This window comes from Pan paniscus, chromosome 2, assembly GCF_029289425.2.
Source record: "Pan paniscus chromosome 2, NHGRI_mPanPan1-v2.0_pri, whole genome shotgun sequence".
NCBI classification, from domain to species: Eukaryota; Metazoa; Chordata; class Mammalia; order Primates; family Hominidae; genus Pan; species Pan paniscus.
The window spans coordinates 76,406,406-76,424,250 of record NC_085926.1 but is presented as its reverse complement, the minus strand read 5'-3'; the positions used below and the strand labels follow the sequence as shown (position 1 = coordinate 76,424,250).

Below are 17,845 nucleotides of genomic sequence, written 5' to 3'. Positions count from 1 at the left end.
ACTAAAAAGTCTAGGAGCAAGGTTTAGGCTCATTTGGTTTCTGGTAAGGGCTCTCTTTCTGGCTTGCAGATTGCTGCCTTCTCATGGTGTCCTCATGTGGTGGGGAAAGTGAACACACCTCCATGTTTTTCCTCTTCTGAGAAGGCCACAGTTTAATGCTTTGCCCTTATGAATTCATTTAACCTTAATTACTTCCTGAAGACCCTATCTCCAGATACAGTCACACTGGGGGTTATGGTTTAACATATGAATGGCAGGGGGCACAATTCAGTCCCTAAAAGCAAGATACTTTCCACTAAATATTATGAAGAAAAAATTCATGACTGCTTAGATAAGCATGTTCATACATATCAAGACTATTCGCTTTAACAGAAATTGCCGACTTTTCAGGAATTCATGCTTATTTTGTAATGTTCTATTGTACACCAAGCAAGAAGCTTTGGTACATAGCAAAAGGAATGGGGATATAATAGGAAGTGTTCTTAAAACTGGGATAGTGAAGTTATTTTAAATCCCAAGTTTAGATGATATACCGAAAGCAGTAGCAAGAATGAGAAGTCAAGGTCTGGGACTAGGCCCTGGGGAGCTGTCACAGTAAGGCAATAACCAAATCTTACCAAATCAATCCCAGAACAGTGGTCAGAAGAGAGAAGTAAGGATGCTATATTAGGGATCATAGTCAAGATTAAATTGCCAAATTTACAGACTTTTGTTTTCATCTTATTTCTTTTATGTTATGTGTTACGTTATGTTTTTATCTTATGTTATGTGGATCCTGATGCAATGATAATTGTTTCCCCTTATCTAATATTCGCTAATTAAAGCAAAATATGGAATGTTAAAGGACATTAGGGTTTAATACAAATGAATATATTCTCATATTTAAATTAAATATAGGTGGGTCATAAAGAACACATTAAAGTGTGAACAGTAATTCTCAGGCATCTCCTAATCTCTATAAATTGGCCTTTACTCAATTGATAACTATATAAGATTATTTCTAAGACCTATTATAACTAATATGACCAAAATGTAACTTTTCACTTGCCATAGTGGTAGAATATTCAATGCCAAAGACAAACTGTAGACATGTTTCAATAAGAAAGTTTGAGTAAAGATGTTGGTATGTAGAATCACTTGGAGATATATTTTCAGAACATGGTGCAATAAATTAAATTAAAGCCTAAAATAAACATGAAAGTTATATCTGAGTAAGAGACCTACACAAGCTCTTTTTAAAAAAAATCTTACCTAAAGTTTATCTATCTAATTACATAGGGACTTTCAGGAAATTTCCCCAAAAAAAGTGAGCTTGCAATGGTCATCCTATTCTCTCTCTCTCGTACACACACCACATGCATATATAAGATATATATATATATATATCCATATATTTATCTGATGTATGTGTATATATGCATAATTAAAATATGTATTTGTATTTTCTATACATAAATGTTTGCTGCAATAACATTATTAATATTTAAGTATAAGAAAGTAAGGAGGAACTTTTCTGCATCCCATTTTTAGCAAGCCCATAGTCTATGAGGATCAAATAGAATCACCTTTATCTCTCAGGCATTGGGTAGGAGTGGGAGAGCAGCTTACAGTGAGGAAGAGGTTATAAGGGTAGCAGCTCAATCAGTAAACCTATAGAGGAGGATTAGTGGCATTCACATTCTCTCCAAAATAAATCAGTGGATTTCTCTCCCAATTTTCAAACCCCATACCTCTTTCTCTATTCCCCCTAAAGATATGTGATGACAGCCAGATCATGAACACAGAACTATTTCTGTTTCTGACACGTACACGTGTCTTCTTGTTCAGATCCATCATCACAAAATGACAGGTTCCAGATGCTTTCTAACTTTTACTTGGGGAAATATCTTTTAAAAATAAATGCCGGGACAAACTTGTATGTTTCCCTTAGTGTTCTCTTATTTTTATTGACTCCTCAAAAGCTTCTGTTCCTTTGTCAACCAACTTGATGAGATGAAACTCAGTATAAGAGAAACTAAGGATATTTATTAGGGAGCAAATATATTGAAATTTTGTTTCAGAAACAATGGTTTATACAAATATAAGTGCTACCATGAACAATATCCTATCCAACAAGCTGGACCAAAATGTACCTGGGCTTTTCCAGTTTATTAGAATGCAAAACTCTGCAATTATTCAAGGTATTGATAAGGTTATAAGTATTGCTACAGGAATACTAGGATCTACTCTTTATTATTAGTGACAAACTTTTGGAACTTGATCTTTAGATATATCTCAAGGCAATCATAATGTTTTTCTTCATTTCTGAAGCTTGATTCTACTCGATTTCAATCTCTGTTTTCATCACCCAATTAGTCTTGCTCTGTGGCAGATTTTATTAAACCATACAAGTTTAACTTTATCATTAATTAGAATGAAGAGCCTGACAATATTGCATTTTACCGTTTACCTCTTAATGACAATTAAGGTGAGCTATTATTTACTTCACTATTTCCTATACAGTGCCAAGAAAGGACTGCACAAAACCAGGCTACTGTGTGTCAATCACTGAGAAGAGTTTCCTGATTAAAAAAAAACTGTAACTTTCAATCTAAAAACAAAAATGGCTTGGACTTATTATTTATTTACCTATTGCTGGGAGTGAAGGGCTCACAATATTCAACCCAATAAAACTGGTATAAACTTTTACTTATTTAATTTTTAATATATATGAGAATAAAAAACCATCTTTAAGAATAAAATCGCTTTACTCAGGCATTCATTATTTGATTATGAAGATTGTTTGTTTCCAGGCAAGGAGCATCTTTCTATATACCAAGAACATTGCTAATTTTTAATGACTGTATTATTGATGAAAATACATTGGCGTTTGCTACTGAGCATCCAAAGTCAATTGCCGAAGGCTTTTGTAGTCCCTCTAATATTTTCTAGTGTTAACAATGATTTTGCCCCCTCCTTGCTTCTTTCATTTTATACCAAAAGCTGAGCATCCCTAATCCAAGAATTAGATGCCTTCTCTGGAGAAACTACTTTAAAAAGCCATCCAGCAGAATGCCTTCCTATCCCTAGAGGACCTACTTCTTAGTCCGTCAACTATTTCTGATGTTTCTTCTTATCTAAAACAATAAAACACAGTATACTGTAACCTTGTAATCAAAGCACAGCATTGTAGGTAGAGTCTAAAACCTGTTGTTTGTTGTTGCTGTTGTTTAACAGCTGATACATGTATTCTGATGATGCTACTGGGTTCCTTAGTTACCATGAACATTTTTCTTTTTCACCCTACTGATGTTATATCATATATTTTACTATTACATGCTTATGTATGAATAAGAGTAAAAAAAAAGAATTGCTTATTGGTAGGCTATACATCCACTGGAATGCTTATGATGGCAAACAACCACAGATTGTCCACATGGGTGGTTGAGATAGTGACTGCTTTGCTTTCTGACTGTTCAAAGTACATAAACTTTGTTTCATGCATAAAATTATTAAAAAATATTGTATAAAGTTAAATTCAGGACACGTGTATAATATATATATAAAATATAAATGAATTTCATGTTTAGAATTGGGTCCCATCCCCGAGATAAGATATATCATTATGTATATGCAAATATTCCAAAATCTAAAAATATCCGAAATATTTCTGGAAATCATGGCTCTGGTTATATTTCTGTTGGACAGTACTAATGTAAATCACACAGACTTCACATACAAGGATATCATCACCCCATTATTATAGACTTCTTGTTGTTCAATGTTAATTAAGGCATTGCCCTATTGTCAATGAAATTAAAAACCAATCACATTTTAAATCTCATTAAGCCTTTCTTCATTTAAGCAACCTGATTGTTCAATAATCTATTGCCTTTAATTACAAAAAATAGATTATAGAAATGATATGAACAATTTATAAAAAGTAGTTTTAAACAAATGAATTAAAATTCCAATTCCAATATGGAAAGGTTTAGAATATGGCTTCATGTTATAATTTGTGCAAAAGAAAAAAAAGACTGTAAACCAGCTCAGTTTGATAGAAGTTCTATATTAATGAAAATATTCTATAACTGTGTTGTTCAGTAAAGTAGCGAAGTAGCTAGTTGAGCTTTTGAAATATGGCTAGTATGTTTGATATAATGAATTCTCAATTTTCATTAGTTTAAATTTAAATAGCCATATGTGGCTAATATCTATCATATTGGACATTGATAGATATTAGAACAGAAACATAATTTCTGCTCTATAGCTAGCAGTATTGAATTTCACATATTGAATTTCACGTACCTTGGAAAGTCCATGTTGGGAATATTTCTATCTCACCTAAATTATGAGTGATTAAAATATACATTTTAACAAACTTCAAATTGCTTTAAGTACTTTAGAAAGACCTTGACTGTTGGATTTTTGAGTTTTTTCTTTATTTCTTAATAAAAACATGCATATTTAAGTTGTCAGCAAGATGTACTTATATGTTAATTATCTGATATCAGCATCCCTTTATGTATTTAAATTATATGTTTGATTTTTAATTAAAATGAAAACATCCACTAAAAAACAATTTTTAAAAGTGCTCCCCCCTTCCGAGTTCTTTTTTGTCTTTACATTTTATAAGCACATTGCTTTTGACATTATGTGAGTGATTAATTCAGGATAACATAAACCTTTGGAAGTCATTTACAGGTGGGAATTATTAGGTAAAAACCATTTCTAATTTAGGAATATGCATAACAAAGTATGTATTGAAAATGTTAAACTTCATTCTTCCGATTTGTCTCCTGCAGAATGCCCAGAAAATAGGTTTTTAAAGAACAAGACGTAATTAACATTCAGTTGTATGTACTTAATTATGAACTAATATCTGATTGAATAGAAAACATTTCTGCCTGGGGTTTTCATCTAGGGAAATATGAGAATCATAGAACCTTCGAGCTGGTAAGATTCCTGTCCAAATTTCTCGTTCTGTGTATTAGAAATAGTCACAGAGTGAAATGACTGTGAAAGTCATAGTTACTTCATACTAAAGACCGAGGTGTAAAATATCTGATTTTTAAGAAGTGGTATAGTCATTATTACATTTTATGATTTTATCACTTCTTTCTGAAAGTATATATGTACATAACTATATTCCTTTATCCAAGAATGTCCCACATCTGTTTGTCACAGTACAAAGAAGAGAAAAATAAACCTTTGCAAAGTGCCTGCTCTGGACTAGGCATCCTGCTTGCTATTTCTATGCAAGTGTTACTTACTGTGGGGGGCAGGTGAGGAAACAGGTGCTCTCATTAGTTAAGGGAATTTCCTCCTGGTCAAAAAGCCGATGTGGTACAATGGAACCAAGAGACGGCAAGATTCAAGTCCACATTGCTCTCAATATGACATCTATACCTTTCCTCCCCTATCACACTGATTCTTTTTAGAAACTTATGTATTCTGTAATGTTTTCAGATTCAAAATAACAGGAAAAGTGAAAGCCAACATTTTTTTGAAACGTGTTTGAAAAATATGTGTCTTTAAATAGACAAAATTTGATCAATTTCTTTTCATCCTTTATACTTTTTTCCTCTATTAAAATTTGAGGGATTTTGATACAAAATTAATTTCACTTGGGTTCTTTAAGTGGTTTTATTACCAAACAAATTCTATTTTTTTCTTTTGTTATTTGTTTTAAATTTAGATACACATTATTATGCTGGCAAATAATTTGGCTGATATAGCTTTGTACCTGTCAAATAATGCTTGTGATATTGTATGAAAATACTCCTAAAAAATGTGAACTCAGTTTCAATGAGACTGGGCATGGAAAAGAATGGTATTCAAATAACTTGACATTCCGATTTTTTTTTTTTTGGTGAACATAAGAATGCATAGGAACAACCAAAGGCCATGAAGTGTGTGTGTGTGTGTGTGTGTGTGTGTGTGTGTAATAGTTTAAGGATTGTGAATATGCTTCCATATTTTTCTTGATAACAAATTACATAAAAGTGAGTCAGTGGTTAAGAATGCAGATTGACAAATGGGGTCTAATTAAACTAAAAAGCTTCTGCACAGCAAAAGAAACTATCATCAGAGTGAACAGGCAACCTACAGAATGGGAGAAAATTTTTGCAGTCTACCCATCTGACAAAGGGCTAATATCCAAAATCTACAAAGAACTTAAACAAATTTACAAGAAAAAAATCAAACAACCCCATCAAAAAGTGGGCAAAGGATATGAACAGATACTTTTCAAAAGAAAACATTTATGCAGCCAACAGACACATGAAAAAATGCTCATCATCACTGGCCATCAGAGAAATGCAAATCAAAAACCACAATGAGACACCATCTCACACCAGTTAGAATGGCAATCATTAAAAAGTCAGGAAACAACAGGTGCTGGAGAGGATGTGGAGAAATAGGAACACTTTGACACTGTTGGTGGGACTGTAAACTAGTTCAACCATTGTGGAAGTCGGTGTGGCAATTCCTCAGGGATCTAGAACTAGAAACACCATTTGACCCAGCCATCCCATTATTGGGGATATACTCAAAGGATTATAAAACATGCTGCTATAAAGACACATGCACACGTATGTTTATTGTGGCACTATACACAATAGCAAAGACTTGGAACCAATGCAAATGTCCATCAATGATAGACTGGATTAAGAAAATGTGGCACATATACACCATGGAATACTATGCAGCCATAAAAAAGGATGAGTTATTGTCCTTTGTAAGGACATGGATGAAGCTGGAAACCATCATTCTGAGCAAACTATTGCAAGGACAGAAAACCAAACACCACATATTCTCACTCATAAGTGGGAATTGAACAATGAGAACACTTGGACACAGGAAGGGGGACATCACACACTGGGGCCTGTGGTGGGGTGGGGGGTTGGGGGAGGAATAGCATTAGGAGAAATATCTAATGTAAATGATGAGTTAATGGGTGCATCAAACCAACATGGCACACATATACATATGTTACAAACCTGCACGTTGTGCACATGTACCCTAAAACTTAAAGTATAAAAAAAAATGTAGACTGATCTGATATTAAATTCTGCTTCCACTACTTAAATTGTAACTGGGGATTTGCTAAACTCAGATTATTCATCCTTAAGGTGATAGATGTATTTGAATTCACCTGATATTACTGAATATAAGTACAGTACTTGGCATTGACACTCTCACATAGCACTTACACAGCACAATTATTGTTGTTGTGTCTATTGTTGTCAATCACTTTTTCCATCTAAAATGTGGTGAGTTGGGGCAGTTATTTATTATATTAAGTAACTTACTCAAATAGTATATTTTAGAAAAGAGTATATGTTAGAATTTCTTTACAAGTTACAATGGCACAAATGTCTGCATAAAATATTATATTCACTGAATTCTTGTAAACTGACTAGGCTGTATATTACCTTTTTGGGTATATGGTTAAATAATGTTGCTATATTTCCTTTCATTCTTTTTTTTTTGAGAAGGAGTCTCACTCTGTTGCCCAGGCTGGAGTGCAGTGGCACAGTCTCAGCTCACTGCAACCTCTGCCTCTGGGTTCAAGCCATTCTCTTGCCTCAGCCTCCTGAGTAGCTGGGACTACAGGTGCGTGCCACCATGCCCGGCTAATTTTTTGTATTTTTAGTAGAGATGGGGTTTCACCATTCTGGCCAGGCTGGTCTCAAACTCCTGACCTTGTGATCCACCCACCTTGGCCTCCCAAAGTGCTGGAATTACATGTGTGATCCACCGTGCCCGGCCCTGCTATATTTCTTTAAACTAGGGTTTTTGTTCTAGAACAGATTGAATAACAATCTGTATTTCATAGCAAATCATATATCAGATTCATAAAATATTTTATAAACTACACAGCATATAGCGAAACTCCTTCAAAAAGTATTAATTTAAAACAAACACTAAAATAATTCTTAATTTAAGATATGCTGAAAATTCTTTTTTTTTTAATTATACTTTAAGTTTTAGGGTACATGTGCACAACGTGCAGGTTAGTTACATATGTATACATGTGCCATTTTGGTGAAAATTCTTTTTTGTCGTTGCTCCACAAAAGTTCAAGAAAAAATACTTACTTGGTTATATGTATGTAGTATCATGAATAAAATTAATAGTTAATCTATGTTAATGTTAGCTATGGTTTGAATGTTTATCCCATCCAAAACTCACGATAACATTTAATTGCCATTGTAACATATGTAACACCTCACATATTAAGAGTTGGTACCTTTAAGAAGTGATTAGATTCTTTCATGGATGGGATTGGTACCTCTACAAGGGAGTGCGTTCTGTCCCCTCTTGCTCTCTTTCTCTCCCTTTCACCCTCTCTTTGCCCTTCTGCTATGTGATAACTTCGCAAGAAGACCCTTGACAAATGCAGGCACCTTCATCTTGGATGTTCCAGCCTCCAGAGCTATGAGAAATAAATTGGATCATTATAAATTACCCAGTGATATGGTTTTGTGGTGTCCCCACCCAAAACCTTGAATTGTAGTTCCCATAATCCCCACATGTCATGGGAGGGATCTGGTGGGAGGTCATTGAATCACGGGGGCGGTTACCTCCATGCTGCTCTGCTCATGATCGTGAGTGAGTTCTCATGACGATGAGTGAGTTCTCATGATGGTGAGTGAGTTCTCATGATGATGAGTGAGTTCTCATGATCGTGAGTGAGTTCTCATGATGGTGAGTGAGTTCTCATGATGGTGAGTGAGTTCTCATGATGATGAGTGAGTTCTCATGATCGTGAGTGAGTTCTCATGAGATCTGATGGTTTTACGAGGGGCTTTCCCCTCTTTTGCTCAGCACTTCTCTGCCTACCATCATGTGAAGAATGACATATTTGCTTCTCTTTCCACCATGACTGTTAAGTTTCCTGAGGCCTCCCCAGCCATGAAGAACTGTGAGTCAATTAAACCTCTTTTCTTTATAAATTACCCAGTCTCGGGCAGTTCTTTATAGCAGTGTGAGAGCAGACTAATACACCCACTCCATGTTATTCTGTTACAGTAGCACAAAACAGATGAAGAAATCAGTAAAAACTGAAATAAAATGACCTACTCCTGAGAGTCAAAATCTTATTATTCTAAGCATAATTGCCTCGAAAAACTGTATTTCCTTATTGCTACATCTGTGGAATGTCAGACTGTATTGAATGAGTCTCACTGTAGAAGTCATACTTAGATAAGTGGAGAACTCTAACACTTATCCATGTAAATAAAAAAGATGAGTTTCCAAATAGAAATGTGTGTGTGTATATATATATATATAGTGTGTGTGTGTATATATGTGTGTATTATATATATTATATATAATATATATATAATATATATAATATATATTTATATTTATATTTATTATATATAATATATAAATAAATATATAAATATATAAATAATATATATAAATAATATATATTATATATAAAATATATAATGTATAATATATATTTTATATATATTATATATATTATATATTATATACATATAGAATATATATATATATATATTTATGTGTGTGTATTTTAGACAGGGTCTCGCTCTTTTGCCCAGGCTGGAGTGCAGTGGCATGATCTCAGCTCACTGCAACTTCCGCCTCCCAGATTCCAGTGATTTTCCTGCCTCAGCCTCCCAAGTAGCTGGGATTACAGGCACGCGCCACCACACCCAGCTAATTTTTGTATTTTTAGTAGAAACAGGGTTTCACCATGTTAGCCAGGCTGGTCTCGATCTCTTGACCTCATGATCCACCCACCTCGGCCTCCCAAAGTGCTGGAATTACAGGCATGAGCCACCGAATCCAGCCCAGAAATATATTTTTCAGTTAGTTTTAATAACCTCTGGTGGTTCATAATTTTAACTCTTCTTTCCTCACCTATATTTATTATATAAGCTATGAATTTCGTAAAGAGATGGTCCTACCAAGGCATAAAATTATAAAGGATTTATACCTGGGTCATAATGCTTGACAAGCGCTACTTTACATAACTTCAAGGACACAAAACATTTAATTTGAAAATCACCGTCCTTGAGAGTCTACTTTCTCCTCAGGCAATAATAACTTTGCAATAATAACTTACTTTTATATGTTTATGTTGGAAACGCTTATATTTATAGAGCATATGTAGATGTGTCTAAAGCTAAACATATTAAGAATATGGATGTATGAAGCACATTCTAATTTTAAATGATACATATCAGAAAAAGAGACAACTAGAATGGGAACTAGAATATTTAGAAAAGAAATATTCTGATAGGTTTTGTACACAGAGTTGTCTCTGGAGACAAGCAAGTTTGTCACTTCAGAAATATTTTAAGAACTAGTATTTATCGAGTCTGATTTTATCATGAAATACAAAGATGAGTTAGTTCATTTTCATGGAATAAAGGCTATGTGTGTTTGTGTTTGTGAGGAGAGGAGAGAAGGATGAAAAGGGAGAGAAACGAAGAGAAAAAGAGCCAGAGAAGCAGAAGACGGTGAAGGTGTGCTATACAGTTGATAATTCTAACAGATGCATATATTCATGAATACATATTCTTACTGGACATATTACAAAGAGAAGATTGGGAGATTCTGCCATATTAGTTAATATAAATTAGTTTATTCATTGATCTCATTGAAAATATTTCAGAGTGACAGATATTATTTATTAACTTAAACATACTAGATGCTTTAATATTAAACATATGTGAATCTGTAATGGAGTCTAGGTCACTACCAGAAAGGGCAATGGGACTTTCTGGGATGACATACTTTCCCTGGTTCTGAAAGTATCTCAATCTTTTTTCATTCATTTTGTACCTAAGTCTTACTACAATGTGGAGAGGTAGCACTCAAACAAGGAACAGTTGTTAAAATTACACATGTTGTAAACTAATAATGCCACTACTTGTTTTATGTAACAAGTTTTGCAGTCAAAGAAGAAGAAAATTTAAATATACTTTTTGCAGTCACCTAATCAGTCATTCTCAGGTTTTATTTCTTTTTGTTTTTCCCTATTGTTTTTTGTTTGTATTCAAATGATTGGTTAATTTTCATATAAATGTAAAGATAAGTAGGCTTATTTTAAATAATCTATAAAAACATCTTTCCGACTGATGGACCACCTACCAGTAGCAGTGGCTATTCAAGATGCTAGTATTAAAAGAAATATTTGTAACACTTTGTATAGGTATAAAGTTTACCAAGTGTTTCAAAGTACATCCTTGATTCAGCATGGAAAAAACCTGTGTAAGCAGGAAGAGGACTTGCTATTATTTCCAGTTCACTCTTTATGAAACTGAAGCTTCCAGCCATAAAGAAATCGGCTTGTCCAGCATCTTCAAGCCTTCAGGTAACATATCTAGGACTAGAATCCAAGTTGCTATACTCTACATTTAGTATTCTCTAAACTATTTCACATTACTTATAGAGACAAGTAATAAAATTAATGCAATTGTTCTCCCTCCCTTCTTTCTTTTTGTATTTTTAAAGGATATATTTAGTATCATTGGTTTGTCATTTGTTTTACTCATTTATCCAACATTGCTTTTGTATCAGGTAGCACAAAAGGTGCTCAATAAAATAAAATGTTGAATCAAACACGAATCTAAGCTGCATCCAGAACAATGAGTAGTAATTCTTAAAAATAAAGTGGGGGATGGGGAAGAAGGAATTATCATCTATGATAATGGTCTCATTTATAGTGTAATGCAATCTTGCTACATCGTAGTCTATTATGAGTTCATAATCTCTCAACTAGAATATGGGGAATTATACAAAATTGGAAGACATAATTTATCTTTGCTGCAATATATAAACTAGGGTTGTCCATGGAAATGTGTCATGTTTCTGAGGAATGTCTATTATATCTATGGTAATAAAAAAAAAGAAATGAAGAGAACCCACAGTTCTAGGCAGGGGAGAAATGTGTATTTAAAGTGTTGGATTGTCTTAAATATTCCCTTTGGCAGCCAACAGAGGTAAAACATTGATGTGCCATTGTGGTTCCCTTGAACCACTACTTCAATGTTTATGCCAGAAAAGTGGAAATGATCTTTGAGAAATTACCTAAGACATATTCTTATTTCAATAAGCACTATCCTTAAACTCCTCCATCAATATGACAGTCAATTCCAATTTTAACCACATCTAAAAAAAGAGATTGTATAAAATCCAGTAGTAGTCTTTTCCAATTGTAGTATAAACAATTCCTTGCAATTTCCTTATTACTATCTTCATTTAACTTCACCCAGAGTCAAATTTCTTTCCTTTTAATCTCAGTGTAAATAGAAAAGCAAAGATCTATCCTTTTCTATGGAACCTACAATCATATATATGTTAATGTTCCACGTCAATTTTCAAATATAAGAAGGACTTGCAGGTAAGTATTGATTTTTATATTTTGCATATAGACAAAGTAAGAAATAGACACGAGAGATACGAAATAGGTCTTACTACTTCATAAAAATCTGAAAGCCCTGGCCTTTACAAAAATGTAAGGGAGGTTATAATTATGCATTGGTTTTTAGTTATATAAAAGATAAATGTGCTTGTTGAAATAATGGATTAATTTACTCATTCCTTTCATTTACTCTGTTTTTTTTCATTTAACCATAACTTATTGAATGTGTGTAGTGCTAGAAAAAGTATGTGTAACTGAGACAAAAAGTAGGTAAACCTTGATGTGATCATCCATTCAGAAGTTCATCATCTAGTGGGGGATTTTGGTTTACATATATTTGTATTAGATCTGAACATTCAGAAGGAACAAGTAACCCTTGAAGGAGACGTCAAGAAGCAATGGAAGAGAAGAAAGAGCTTCAAGAAGAGAGAGGTCAACATTGTAAAGCTTCATGTGTTTATTTATTTATTTTTAAGTTGTATGAGTACCTAGTAGGTGTACATATTTGTGAGGTACATGAGACGTTTTGATCCAGGCATACAATGTGTAATAACCACATTAGAGTAAATGGGGTATCCATCACTACAAGCAATTACCATTACCTTGTGTCACAAACATTTCAATTACACTCTTTTAGTTGTTTTTAAAAGTATAATAAAATATTGTTGACTGCAATCATCCTGTTGTGCTATCAAATACTATCTCTTATTAATTCTATCTAACTATATTTTTGTGCCCATTAACCATCCCCACCTCCTCCCCAATAAGATAACAGTCATTTCAATGTTTTTATGAAACAAATAATATTAAACAAATCTCTGATTTGAATTACTGCCAACAAATGGCTACTAGGTTAACAAAATAGTGTGTGGGAGTAAGAGTCTAAGTATAGGTGTGTGAACATTTTATATGTGTCTATACTCAATACATGATTTCAGTTTTCTGATTTACCTTGGAGACTCAGGGCTACATGTTGCCTTACTACTAAAGAGGCAGTCAACTTCCAATTTATGCTTTAAAAAACTATTAAATTGAAGAGAGGAGAAAATGATGATAAATAATATTATCTTTTATTTTGGACTGAATTGTGTACCTTAAAATTCCTATCTTGAACCCTAATTCAAACGTGACTTTATTTGAAGGTAATTAAGGTTAAAGGAGGTCTTAACTGTGGGACCCTAATCCAGTGAGATTAATTCTTAAAAGAAGAGGAAGAGACACTGAAGATCTTTCTTTTTCTGTGCATGAATGGAGGAAAGACCATATGAGGACACAACAAGAGGGTGGCCATCTGCAAGTGAGAAGGAGAGGCCTCACAAGAAACTACACGACTGGCATATTGACATTGAATTTCCATTCTCCAGAAATGCGGGAAAATACAGTTATGTAGTTAAACTACCCAGCCTATCATATTTTGTTATGACAGCCCAGGTTAACTAATATACTTTGTTAAAAGAAATTCCAACAGGCAGCTAGCTTATAGCATCCCCCTCTCCTCTCCTCCCCTCCCCTCCCCTTCGCTTTCTTTGCTCTGCTGCCCAGGATGGGGTGCAATGGCACAATTATGGCTCACTGCAGCCTTGAATTCCTGGAATCAAGTGATCCTCCCACCTCCGTCTCCTGAGTAACTGAGACTACAGGCACACACCACCTTCCTTGGATAATTTATGTGTGTATGTGCACATTTAGAGATCAGGTCTCACCATGTTGCCCAGGGTGGTCACTTACAGCTTTTTCTTAATGGTAACTGGTAACATGTATTAGGCCCTTGCCACATCTCTGGTCATGCATTTCGAGTTTTTATGAGTATAATCTTATTGAATTCTCAGAACAGTCTGAGGACATAGCTACTTCTGTGAAGCATAGTACAGCTGTGAGGTACAGAAAGATGCAGTAATGTGGATATGAGGTACAAAGGTTAGCTAGTTAGTGAGTAAGTAATTGCTTTTAGGGTGAAGATTATAGAGAGGCCATCATTAATATAGCTTTAATTTTGATTATTAAACACATATTTGCTTAACCATTAAGAATCATTAAAGTATTCTAACATTATATTGTAATCCCATATTTATCATATATAAGCAAACAAAAATACTAGTCTAATAGAATTTAAAATAACTATTGATAAAAGTTAATTTACAAAGCTTATCACTTGCTATAATTTCATATTGTAAGAAACATTAAACATATTAGAAGAGAAATATGACACAGGTGATTAAAAATATAGGTATTAAATTCAGTGTTTGATAGCATAATTAAATTGCAAAAGGCTTAGTGTCTATTGAAAGGACCAATTAGATGAACACAACACTAAAATTTAAAACCTGCAACATCCCAAAATAGACTTGCTAGTGATTAAAAAGGAAATATCCACGAATGTGAAGGCTTGAAACGTAATAAGGGCCCAAATGAGTTAGTGATGGCTATCATAAAAGTCTGGCAGGGCATTCTATTTATAATTTGTAATGAAAGTGTCACACATTGAATTTATAAAAGCATTTATCTTAAAAAATAAATCTGTTTGCCAAAGGCAAGTTAATAACCTCTACAGTTCATTTGAATATATGGACAAAGAGATGGTTTGACTAATAGGGCATTGTAAGATGTGTGTTGAGAGATGTATAGGATGCTGTGAAAATGGAAACATCACTCAAAATGGTTTTATGCTGTGAATGAACAGCAGGGATACTTTCTACATCATCTGAAATACAAATCAATATTGTTAACCATCAACCTAAGGAACATGCACACAGAGAAAATTGAATTCAAGTGTTCCATTTTCAGAAACAATTAAAAATATTTCAATTTAAGTACCGAAAGAACATGTGGATTTTTAAAATATCTAATTGAATGCACAGCTATTTCCTAAGGATTAGAGTCATTTACTTATTTGAGAGATCTAAGGGAAGAAAATGTTACTTAATACATGGGGTTCTACAGATACTCAGAAATGTAAACATACACAATTTTAAATATACTATTCTTTGAAATATCACAAAAGTTTGGTAGAAAAACAGAAACCGACAGTCATTCACTGTTTAAGATAACTCAGACGGCAGCATCATAGACTTGCCCAAGCCCCACTGTCATAATGAGACTGGACAAATCACTTAGCCTTTTTGTGCTTCGTTTCTTTCAGAACATTCATAATAAATCCCCAATGTTACTCTGTATGACCCCTGAAAATACAAACATAATCTTGGGTGTAGACTCTCAGGAACATTTACTTACATATTTTTTCTAAATGTATTTAATGTTGCATACAGAGAAAGAACACATAAGTTATAAAACTTCTCTGATTTAGAACAGAGGCAGCAAACTTTTTATGAAAGGGCAGATACTTTACTATGCCCTGTGTAATGTGAGAGTAGTTATAGATAATATGTAAATTAGTGGAAGTGGCTTTGTGCTAAAATAACCTTACAGTAACAGGCAAGGGGCATAATTTGGTCAATGGATAATAATTTGTCAACCCTTGATTTTAAAAAGTTTTCTATATTCTCTTTCTCTATTTTCTGTAAAATAATCCTTTAAAAATTGCATTTACATTAAAAGGATCATGCACCATGATGAAGTGGGATTTATCGCTGGGATGCAGGAATAGTTCAGCATATGCAAATCTATAAATGTGATATATCACATTGAGAAAATGAAGGACAAAAAATGTAAATGTCTCAATAAAAGCAGAAAAGGCAATTTGACAAAATTCAACATCCTTCTGTATTTCCTTCACATTTTATCCTTTTAGTTGAAAACCTTCAATTTCCAGCATCTTATATTTAGTTTTCTCATTGAAAAGGTAAAATTATATTCTTGAAGAGTTTCCTATCGAAGAGCTTATTTACCCTGACTTTGATCATTTTATAAACTCACCTACCCTTTCTAAGGCTCTTTCTTGTTACTTTTAAAGTGATGAAACAGAAAATCATATAAGTTAAAGAACTTGAACAGACAAATCTGTTCACTGTTTCTGTTAAAGATGTATTAAATTCTTTTATGCAAATAGCATTTCTTTTGGCACTGCTTTGTTCAACCTCTGGTTCTGACCCTTCTTTCCTGTGTAACTGTGAGCTCAAAGTCTTCATTTTCCTTTCTGTATAATGGGAATCATAATAGTATCCATCTCATGAACTTACTGTAATGCTTACATGAGCTAATATAACACTTTGCAGGTGCTCAAAATATGAAAGGTTTACAATACAAAAACATTTTCAGTTTTCACCTCTGAAGGTGAAGAAATTGAGTTGAGTGATTTTTCTGACACCGTCTACTGCTATGAATTTATAACTATTTCATGTAGTGGTGACAAGAGAAGGAAGCTGTTATTACTATCATAGTTGTTTAAATTAATAAATGTCTCAAGCCTGTGAATAACTTAAGTCTAGTTGAAGATACTTTTATAAAATATACTACAGTTCAACAGAAACAAATATATTATCACAAGTTAATATTAAAACAGATCAACATGAAGTAGATCGATTAGGAAAGGCTGAGGACACCTAGACGAAGATGAGTGTTTTGTAGTAGATCCTAAAGGAGAATATAGTCTTTCGCAGGCAGAATGTTGGTGAAGAGGACTGACTGAGGGGCATGGATCAAGCAAAGGCTCTGAAGCAGAAAAAGGACCCAGGGACTCATGTGCCTCCAGGCTTCAGCCTGCGTGGGAGATGAGGATGCCTCTTAACAGCAGGAGGGCTCAGATGTAAGGCCATAACAACTGGCTAGAAAATACAATTTTGAAAATCGTTTATTTTCTTTAGATAGCAAATGTGCCTAGTGTTTCAACACAAGGTGGTATTTTCTCCCCTGGAGTAAAGAAGTTTATGGAAAAAAACTGCATGGGGAGGAAAGTATATACAGAAGACATTAAGTACCATTTTGTAAGGCAAGTGAGGTGGCAACAAATGTGGCCAGCTTTCTGGATTTTAAATGGAGAGATCAGAGTTCTCATGTAAAGTAAAAGCCACTTTAATCATTCCTGAGGCCCTGAGAAGAGTAGTATGGGCTACTACTACACAGGGACAAGAGCATTAAAATCTATTCCAGAGCTGATCTTATGTCACCCTAAAACCTCAAACAAGTAAAATATCATCTTTAGGTTTCAGTTTGAACCTCTGAAAGTAAAAAAAAATTGAATCAAGTGATTTTTCTGGTACTTTTGACCACTATGAATCTGTAACTGTTTCATCAAGTTGTGACAATGAAAGAAAGCAGAAGAGGGCTTAGACAAAAAGTCTAACTGCATCCATTTCATCGGAAAGGAACCTTATATATCATAATTTTAATTATTTAAGAAAGCGAGAGACATACATTTTAATGCATTCATGTTATGTTTTCCAGGCAAGAAAATATACTATAAAGTAGGAGCTATAATTACGAGGAAAGGTGCACGGATGTTAAGTTTTATTGTGTTATGGAAGTCTAGAAGGCCACCAAGGGGGGAAAAAAAAAAAACTA

At 33.8% G+C, this 17,845-nt stretch overlaps 1 protein-coding gene and 1 long non-coding RNA gene across 9 annotated transcripts in view; one reads left to right on the top strand and one right to left on the bottom strand.

Annotated features, from left to right (window-relative positions):
- LOC134729999 (uncharacterized) overlaps nt 1-4,825 on the top strand; it is a 34,290-nt gene extending 29,465 nt beyond the window's left edge. The window contains exon 3 of the long non-coding RNA XR_010111582.1: nt 2,503-4,825. This is a non-coding gene — a long non-coding RNA (uncharacterized LOC134729999). The remainder of the gene's footprint in view (nt 1-2,502) is intronic.
- Nucleotides 1-17,845, bottom strand: part of ROBO2 (roundabout guidance receptor 2) — a 1,748,609-nt gene that overhangs the window by 1,365,961 nt on the left and 364,803 nt on the right. The gene's annotated exons all lie outside the window — the stretch shown is intronic.